The 10,164-nt window shown below is 35.4% G+C and overlaps 1 protein-coding gene across 5 annotated transcripts in view; it reads right to left on the bottom strand.

Annotated features, from left to right (window-relative positions):
- Nucleotides 1-3,325: 3,325 nt before the first annotated feature.
- The window catches only part of LOC103032091 (ERC protein 2), a 452,130-nt gene continuing 445,291 nt past the window's right edge, over nucleotides 3,326-10,164 (bottom strand). For 4 of the 5 annotated variants that reach the window (XM_049485682.1, XM_049485684.1, XM_049485686.1 and 1 more), the window contains one exon: nucleotides 3,327-8,414. The gene's annotated coding sequence lies outside the window, so the exon portion shown is untranslated. Of the gene's footprint in view, nucleotides 8,415-10,164 lie in introns of all 5 variants that reach the window. The other variant, XM_049485683.1, reaches the window with a different exon arrangement.

The following is a 10,164-nucleotide window of genomic DNA, read 5'->3' as shown; positions in this document are numbered from 1 at the left end:
GCCCTCCAACCACCTCCAAACCATACCTACCTCCCTCTAGCCACCACACACACACCCACACACACACAGCCCACTGCACCCCCACCCGCTGCTATCCTGCTGAATATACTACCCCCATCCTGTGGGTGCAAAGTTGGGCAACATCTGGATGAGTTTATGAGAGAGTGAGAGAGACAGAGAGAGAGAGAGAGAGAGAGAGAGAGAGAGAGAGAGAGAGAGAGAGAGAGAGAGAGAGAGAGAGAGGCCTTTTCAAATCGTTCTTACAACCAAGTGTCAACCAATGAACCAGTGTGACATATGACATTTAATGCACAATACAGGACAAAAATAATAAAATAAAATAAAATGAGAAAATAATGCTAATTGAAGCACTTTATCCGATCTGTAATTATCAAATCAATTATCATTGATAACAAAACGGTATCACTTTTAAATAAGGCTCCTTTATAAATAGTTAATAAAGCAGTTTATTAATGTTATTAAATAGGTTGTAAATACTTTATAAACCATTAATAAGCAGTTACAACACATTCATTTATACTATTAAACCTCAGATCTTTCTGGATGCTTATCTTCCTTTGTTTGTTCCATCAGTCAGCAGTCATTAACATATCTTTTATTTGTTCTTTTAGTAACTTACTTTAAATAACTTTAAATAACATTAAATAACTTTGAATAACTTATCTGACTTTCCATATTATGGTATCAGATATTGTAATGCTGAGATGATACATTGTATGTGTTATAACTACTTTATAATGGTTTTGTTAAAGTATTTACAACCTAATTATTAACCATTAATAAACTCCCTTATAAACTATTTGTAAACCCTTTATAAAGAAGCCCTATTATAAAGTGGTACCAACAATACAAAAAAAAAAAAAACAATGCAAGCAAACATTATAGCTGCACTGCATTAGAATAGAACTGAGGCAGTAAATAGTAAAATATGATCAAATGATTTTGACCAACCTTGTAAAAATGTTAAAAACGTTAAGACAATCAACTCGGATTGGAAGAAAAAAAAAAGAAAGAAAAAAAGAAAGTTTCCAGACGTCAATCACAGATTAAAAGAAGCTCTGTGTGGATACCCTGCGCGGAGTGGGGGGTTGCTGGGTTGGGGAAGTGGAGCGTAGCTCACAGTACTGTGCTATGCTATGCTATGCTAAGTTATGCTATGCTATGAATGACACGTAGTAGACAGTTACTGTAGGACTCCCACCTTCCCAACCCTATAATGAGCCACCATTGTAAAAGCAGCATTACACATCTGCCTATCAGTGAAAGTGTGTGTTTAATGCACAGGCTATGTTCACATTACCAGGCTAAAGTGAAGTGAAGTGAATTGTTTGGCTTAATATGATACAGTGTTACACACTATCTGATTTTAATTACTACCATACATAGTCCTACATCAGATATGCAACCAATTCAAGGATAAGCAACTAAATGTGATCACTCAGATTGGTATCTTTGCAACGCTGCTGTCCTGGCTCTGATCTCTATGAATAGAAGGTGACCAAAATACTCATAACTGAAGGTCAAATTATCATTTTAGAGACATGTTTTTTCATCAATTATAAAATTTGATACTGTAAAACATCATGAACATTTAGCAAAATGATGCACAAAAAGCGATACTGATTTTTCAGCTTGTCAAAGCTACTGCACTTGCGCAGATCTCCATATTAAGGTGAGGGGGGCTTCCTGAATAGTTCTTTGTCCCTTCTCTGTTCATATCACAACCAGCAAGCTGATTGGCTCTTAGGAGAACCGACCTTCTACATTGAAATGTGGTTAAAATATGATTAAAGTAATGTCTGTTTAAACAACATTGAAACAACTTTTAATGTTAAATGATTGTGCAAACTGAAATTTTAACAATGAATCAACATAATGTCCACAACCCTGTAAAATGCCTTTTAAATAAGCATTTTACATTTCATCAGCATATAATTAAAAAAAGAACGGTTGAATGAAGGGATAAAAAAGAGGATTTATTTAAATTTGCACTAACTGCTTTTTTAGTTTTGCACCAATTCTTCACCATATCTGGGGGCATGTTTACGTTCTGTTTGTTTCGGTGGGTAACTTTCTTTATACTCTGTAGCTTTGCTATAGATATATTTTTTATCATGGCATTCAGTTTTTTTCTCCTCTTCCATACAATTTTGAGCATCCCTAAAGTGAGCTATGGTTTATTAAAGGTTGAACATTCGACATTGACACAATGTTGATTCACTTTTTTTTTTAAATCAACACAAAATTCAATGTTGATTCAACTGTAACATAACATTAACGTTGAGCCAATGTTGAAATGCCAGCTGGGCTAATTTAACTGCTATTAAAGTGGTGTGTCTTCAGTCAACATCACTTCTGGACATAAGATGAACACAAGCCTTCTGTTTTGCACGGTAACATTTTAAGTCATTTTTGTGAATTAAACTCATGGATATTGATTGAAGATGATTCGTTCAGCGTGTGCTTTAAAAAAAAAGGGTTGCAGGACAGAAATGCAGGAATAAAGTATTGAGTATTAAGTAAGTATTAATATTAAATATTAAGTATTAGTATTTTAATCAAATAAATCTACTGCTCAACAAGGTTCATTTTTTTCTCATTATACATTCTTATTTTATATTTGAATAAAAGCCCTTTTTGTATCACTAACCCTCAGCTGCACACATGGGTCAAAAATGCATTCATTTTCTATATGTTAATTCATGTATGCCTGAGGGTTTCTTTGATATATTTTAGAAATAAATTAATCCAGTAATTTAGAATTTAAGGTATTACTCAATTAACTTGTTTTTGATCAGCATACATGCTTATTTTAATTATTTCCTTTCTTACTTTTTGTATTACTACCCCTCTAATGCACACATGGGTCAAAAATGACGCATTCATTTTCTTTATGCTAATTTAGTGCAAATCTTTATTTTATTCTCCTTTTTTACTTTATGAAGTAGCTTTTGTAATTCTACATCCGTTTTACACACACGAGTCAGACACCACCCACATTTACTATTTCACAGCTCAGCAAAAAATAGCTCCCACAGCTAACTCAGTATTGTTTCAATTGTTTTATCAAATTAAATCAAGTTAAATCAAGAACATGAAATATCTTGGGCATATACTGTTCATCCTGAGCAACACTGTTCTTATTTATTTGCACTTTTCATGCTTTTCTAACTTTTTCTGAGTTGGGGTTGTAGTTTAAAAAATCTTCAATAATAATAATAATAATAATAATAATAATAATAATAATAATAATAATAATAATAATAATAATAATAATAATAATAATAATAATAAAAACACTCCAGTCCAGGCAAGAGAAAATAATTTTAATGCACAGAGACAATCTGGCCACTGCAAAACAGTCAGGAGTGATTATTTGCCGTGCAGCTCTGTGAGCATCACAACCTCACAAACTTACACACACACACATCACTGTCCACAACACACACACACACACACACACACACACACATAACATTATACCTTCCTGTTGTTGCAACAACCAGGATGAAACCCTGCAGTCAAGCATTGCTTTGTTTAAACAACAATAATAAAAAAGATTGTTAAAGTAAATAAATTAATATATGAATGAACAAACAAACAAACAAGCAACTTACTGAGCAGCAGACAGACAGACAGATAAACAAAAAACAACACCAACAAAATCCTACAGACAGCTTTCGCAATGAACAGTCTGTACAAAACAGATGAATATCACAAGAAACCGACAAAAAAAGAAGTAAAAAGTAAGCAAAACAATACAAAAAACACAAACAAATAACCCAAAACAACAACATACAGAGCATGAAAAAAGAGTGCAACACAGTGTTTTACATCAATATCACCATTCTGTAAACATGACAATGTTACAGCTCGTTTGCCATTTTATTAAGAATTTTTTTTTAAAATGGGAGCAAGAATGCACGAAGTTCAGATTCCAGATAATGAATGGGATTTCACATCACATCATCAGTGATTTACTGATATACTGACGGCTCTGCAGTTTAAATGCAGTTGTTGGGGCAATGAGTGTACTGATTTCTAAAGATGAATAGTAAAGAATAGAAGGTGGCGTTTATTTGCTTTCATTAATTGCTAGAAATGGAAGAATTTGTTTTCAATCTCAATTTTCTTCTTATTTTAATTTACAGCAAGGTAGTATTTTTAATACTTCAAGCAAACTTTCTTTTTTAAATCGTTTCAGACTCCCACCTGGTCCTCTGCTTTCTGTGATAGAGCTTTTTCACCAAAAGAACTTAAACTGGTTATTTCCGTGCTACTTTTTAGCGAACCAGCCCACGTTTTGATCAGATCACATGTCTCTCCAAACCATCACTGATCATCAGTAAATTTTACATTATATTTTTGAATCAAGGGATCAGAGTCTGGAGGAAGAGTGGAGAGACACACAGTCCAAACTGCTTGAGGTCTAGTGTGAAGATTCCACCAATCAGTGATGGTTTGGATAAAGAGACATGTCATCTGCTGGTGTTGATCCACTGTGTTTTATTATCATGTCTAAAGTCAGTGCAGTTTTGTTTTCCCACAAAATCTTACAGCACTTCATGCTTCCCTCTGCTACTGACAACTTTTATGGAGATGTGGATTTCATTTTCCAGCAGTATTTGGCACACTGCCCACACTGCCAAAAGTACCAATTGATCTTTTATAATATTCAAATTTTCTGAAAGACTTACTCTTGAGAAATAAAAGCTTAAAATAGATAGTGCAGAGTTTCACATTTTGAACTGAATTACTGAAATAAAGTAACTTTTTAATGATATTCAATTTGCACCTGTAATTGATCAAGTTGTACCTGTAATTTATCAATTTGCACCTGTAATTTATCTGGGAAAATTTGGACACTACAATTTATTAATTGTTTTCAATAGAGCTTTAACAAGTAAACACAGATCTTATGTAGTATGTTTATACACAGAAGAGGAATTTTGTGCTTTTTAGTCACACCACCATGTTCAATAGTCAACATTATTGAATAACTGTGATTCCTAAAGCATTCTCTACTCCAACTCAAATTTGTTTCTGTGAATGCAGATGGATTTTTGTTTTAAACTCATGTTAGTTTTCTGAAGAAAAAAAAAGTCATTTTTTGTTGAATTACAATGAAATGATCAAAAAGAAATGATGCAATTGTACAGGTTTATAAACCACTGCAGATATGAGCCCAAAACAAGTGGTTTACTTTACCCAATAAATATATAAGTTATATTCAATCCATTTTAGAGATCATGAGTCAAAGCATTTTAAGCACACTTTTCTCATTTGAGAACAGGCCAATTCCAATGACTTCTTCTACTCTAATGCACAAAATCAAACTCACTAAAATCAAAAACTGACACAATCAAAAGAGACTCATTTTTGGCACATAGTGTGAAAAAACAAGATGCCGTGTTTTACGATTTCCTTCCTTTTTAAACTTTATCTTCAAGCTGGTCCTCAGAGCCAATTTTGGCTTCAAGTATAGACTGTTCGACACGTTACATCCAAAGGTCGAAGTTCAAGGCTCTGGTCAGTGTTTTAGGAAGTCATTGCGCTCATTACAAAGCAGTTAAAGACCGGTTTCCTTCGAGGGGGTTCTGGAAAGTGTACAACACGTCACTGTCAGAGGAGAACACAGAGGTGACCATTGATGCTTCAACAAAGAATAGATGTGTACAATAGATGTCTCATTTTTTGTTCTTGTTCATAAAATTCTAAAAGAAAATCCAAAAGTAGACAAGCACACATACACACACACACACACACACACACACATACTCAAACACACACAAACAGATGTATTACTGATACAGGCAGCTTCTCATAGGCACTGAAGAAGAGTAGGAGTCTTTTTCTATCTGCTCAAGATGTATTTTTTCCTCCGAAAGCTAGAGCACATGTCCATGCTGACTCGTGTGAAGAAGACAATGCACTCGTGAGTGTTTCCACAAGTGAGAAGTAATGAGAAGTAGTGAGAAGTAGTGAGAAGTAGTGAGGAGTGAGGGAGTCTTCTGTGTTGCTGTAGCTTCTAAGACTGCAATGGAGGTATGGAGGAGAATACATAGAAAAGACAGGATATCGATAATTCCAGGAAAAATATGCTGCCATAAAATTAATCAATTAAATATGAAGTAAGATGGATAGAACTTTAAACCACCTTAAACCTTTTGCATTAAAAAATATTGAATGACAAAACTGAAAGCAACCGCCGTGATTTTTTTCCCGTAATAATTTAGCTAGGCAAATTGTTACACCCATTTAGCTGCTACTCAGCAGTATATCCCCCAATCACTAGTGATGCCACAACATCAGGACTGTGAAGACTAGCACATGCCTCCTCAGGAACATGTGAAGTCAATCACCGCCTCTTTTCAAACTGCTGCTGATTGCTATAGCATTGCTGAATAGCATCACAGCGCGCTTGGAGGAAAGTGTAGCGACTCGGTTCTGATACATCAGCTCACAGATGCAGCCTTGTGCTGATCAACATCACTCTAGCAGTGATGAGGAGAAAGAGTGCCATCTACTCTACCCACCCAGAGAGAGCAAGGCCAATTGTGCTCTCTCAGGGCTCCAGCAGCTGATGGCAAGAGCCTGATACCCTGTTGCAGTCGCAAGGCAGATCTTCTATCTTAAAAGGCAGCATTTAAATATGTAGATATGATATGACATGATATGGTAAATTAGAGTAAATTAATCAATCATAGGAGTTTTTTAGGAACACTATAATCTACAAACTTTTAAATGTAAAATTTAATCTTGGGCAACATAAACTCAAACCTCAAAGGCAATGCTCTTTGCTACCTTACACCCCATCAACAGTCTACTTTTAGGCCTTGTGCCTCTGCCAAAGTCAAGGTAATGACAACCGGCACACTAATTGGTTTATTTCACATCTCAGCACACAATCATAATTAATTAAGAAAATTATTACATGCCTTTTGTGCATTTCAAACAGTGCAAGGCATACTTTTTGCACCCTCACGATACAAAAAATCTGCAATTGACTATAGATAGCTAAAATAGGGCCCTAAACTTTTTTTCACATTCATGAAATCTGGTAGTAGCAGTTAGAGCTCAGATCAGGCCTAAAGTATCCAACCCAACCCTGACCGTGCATCTTCTGTCCGAGCCCGCCCTGACCCAACCCATAAACTGTTGTCATGAGCCCGAGCCCAATTTAAACTTGACATGTTTTTCATAAGTAGAATTCTGAGTTGTTTGAATGTGTGACAACTGTGAACCAGCAGAGATTTTATTAGCTGTTATGAATGGGGATGAATAAATTGTGACTATTAAGGGATGCAATGGTCTCAACTAGCCACTAGTATTCAAGAAGTGAGTGACTAGTATTAACAGAGTCCAAAGTCCCCAAAAGTCTCTACCTCATTACACACAGAGTGAACTGTGAACATGAGGCAGGTTGGGTACATGGATTCATGATGTTTGCATCACATTCTGAGCCTACTTCATGGGCCTCAGTAGAAATCAGAAGAATCAATAGAATCTTCAGTCCAGGCTGTATATTTTTTTACATTAACTGTTGTTAATTGTACATTTTTCCTCAACCTTTCTCTCAACAATATGGCATTTCCATTAGCAGAACTGCAGATTGATGGATGTGTTTTCTTTATTACACCATTCTAAATAAACCCTAGAGATTGTTGAGCTTAAAATCTCAGCAGGTGAACAATTAAAGCAGCCTATGTGGCAATAACAATCATGCCACCCTCAAAATGAATGTGATCATTATCTGAAGTGATCATTATTGCAAGCTCTTATTCTGTATCTGTAAGATTTTATGAATTGCATTTTTTACAATTTTATATAGATGTATAGATGTTCCTAATAAAGTCTTCGATGAGTGCATGTTACATATAGGAACCTTAATATGGTTGCTTTCAGAACAAAATAAATGTCTCATCTATACAGGAAAAATTAAAACACCTTAAATATAATCTCAGTGTAAATTTGCTGTATAAAATTCTAACTGCCTTTAAATATTACCCTAGTAGGCAGATTTGTTTTGTACATTTCAGACATATTCAACATTACATTATACTTCTTTCATTTTAAACATTTTAAGGCAGACAAGAGGGCAGGCAAAGGTTTAAAATGATAACATATCATGGATATCTCCATGGATTCATGAGAAACACAAATAGTTTTATCCACAGGGAGTCTGCAGTGGATGGTGCTGCACCGTGGTGATACGGGTAAGGTTTTCGGGTTGCTTTAGGCTTTACGGTGAGAGCATAATACAATGGAACTTCCAGTAAGGTCAATCTGTGGTGTAACTGGAGATGAGGATCTTCAGAGAGAGGGAGCACCCTGCCGCGACGAGGAGAAGTTGCCAGTCATAATCTTCTGCCCACTGCCTTCTAGCCAGAGAGCTGGAAAAAAAAGAGAGAGAAATATCACTGTTTAGAGCAGTCACAGATAATAAGTTGAAATTAACAGTTAATAACATCACCAAAATGGCTAGATTATTAAAAAAGGAAAGAAATATTTGTAAAAGTTGTGAAAAAAGGTTTTTCTTCTTTTGCTCTGACGCTGCTTCAGGCTGTGTGTCCCTCTGCTGCTGCCGTACCTCCATCAGTGGGAGTGACAGAAACATAGCAAGCCAGACTGGAGGTAGAGTGAGGTCAGAGTTTTGAGATGGATATGGTGTTTAGCTGCTGCAGTTCCTCACAAATATATTTCTATATGTATATTAAGTTAAAAACTTCAAAAAATTGTTTTATTGCTTAAAAAAGTGGTGTTTTGTTCATTGCATATATTTGATTAGAAATCTAACTTTTTTGAATCATTGTCCAGACATGTGCTTCACATACCTGAGTCATGTTATTCATGCTAATTCACGTGCCTAAGCAGTAATAAGTGGACTAAACTTCATATTTTTTCTTATTTCATTCTTATAAACCTATTGTATGACAATGTGCTGTACATATTATTGTTAATAGCTGTGCAGCACTGAATCTGTATTTGTTTAAAATTTAGGAATAAAAATAAGTTTGATAAGTTCATTATTGGAACGATTTAAATTTTAAAAAGCTAAACAATAGTGTGCATCTAATGTGAAAAGTCTCATCTCATCGTCAACCGCTTTATCCGTGAAGGGACATCAAGGGAATGAAGGGAATCAAACCCAGGCCGTCTTGCTGTGAGGCGGAAGTGCTACACACTGCGCCACCGTGCCGCCCATTAATGTGAAAAGTACTATTTTAAAATCAATACTGTGAGAATGCTGAGACGAGCTCTGAGGTGGATGAATATGATGTCTGCAGCTGTATAATGCAGAAATCCAGGAATAAAAAGCAAGCTCTCGTTTCTGACTGATTCAATGACAGAACAGTGGTCAGTACACAAACTCTACAGTCACTTCCTGAGGTGTAACAGCTCTACTAGCTGTAATCAAAGTCTTTATAGGCCAGTCTCTCTGTTTGCAATGCAGGCTCTGTTGATCTGTAATAATTGGGATAGACCAAAACTTTCAGAACTAACAAATTACAGTGTTAAAAATGTATTTTAAATAAAAAATATTATTACTTTTTAAGCATTTCGCTCAATAACAAACACAATTCGATTTTTTGGCTTGTTCTGGCTACTGTGTACGTGCAAATCTACACATTGTGGATGGGATTTCCAAATACAGGAACAATACTGTCAATTTGTTGAGTCAATATAAAAAAAGTTCTCTGTGCATTTGTTTTTCTTAATAAATATACTACAGAAGAAAAAACTGAAAAGATACAATGAGCCACTGTTTAGAAGTTTAGACGGTTTTTTTTCTCTCTCCTGTAAAGTTGCTGTTTTGGAGATACTTGTTTTTTATTGGACAGCGACGATATAAAAAATGCATTATTTCATTGCTCTTTTCTGTTTATAGTAAAATGCACCCATTGCTCTATGCAGAAGAACCCGTACACTAAGAAGCATAAGTCACGTTTGTCTTCATGTTGCTCCTCCAAAAAAAATGAAACTTTTTACTTATCATTTTGAAATATCTTCAACTTCCCATATTTAACCTACACAACTACATACCACACATTCAAAGTTTAACTTACAACTCTCGTGACACCCACAACAGCCCTCGACCCCCCGTAGCCCTCTCCCCATAACCCCCTCAGGCTGCACTCTCAT

This window comes from Astyanax mexicanus, chromosome 12, assembly GCF_023375975.1.
Source record: "Astyanax mexicanus isolate ESR-SI-001 chromosome 12, AstMex3_surface, whole genome shotgun sequence".
Taxonomy (NCBI): Eukaryota; Metazoa; Chordata; class Actinopteri; order Characiformes; family Acestrorhamphidae; genus Astyanax; species Astyanax mexicanus.
The sequence above is the reverse complement of the archived record's forward strand: the minus strand, read 5'-3'. Positions and strand labels throughout refer to the sequence as shown.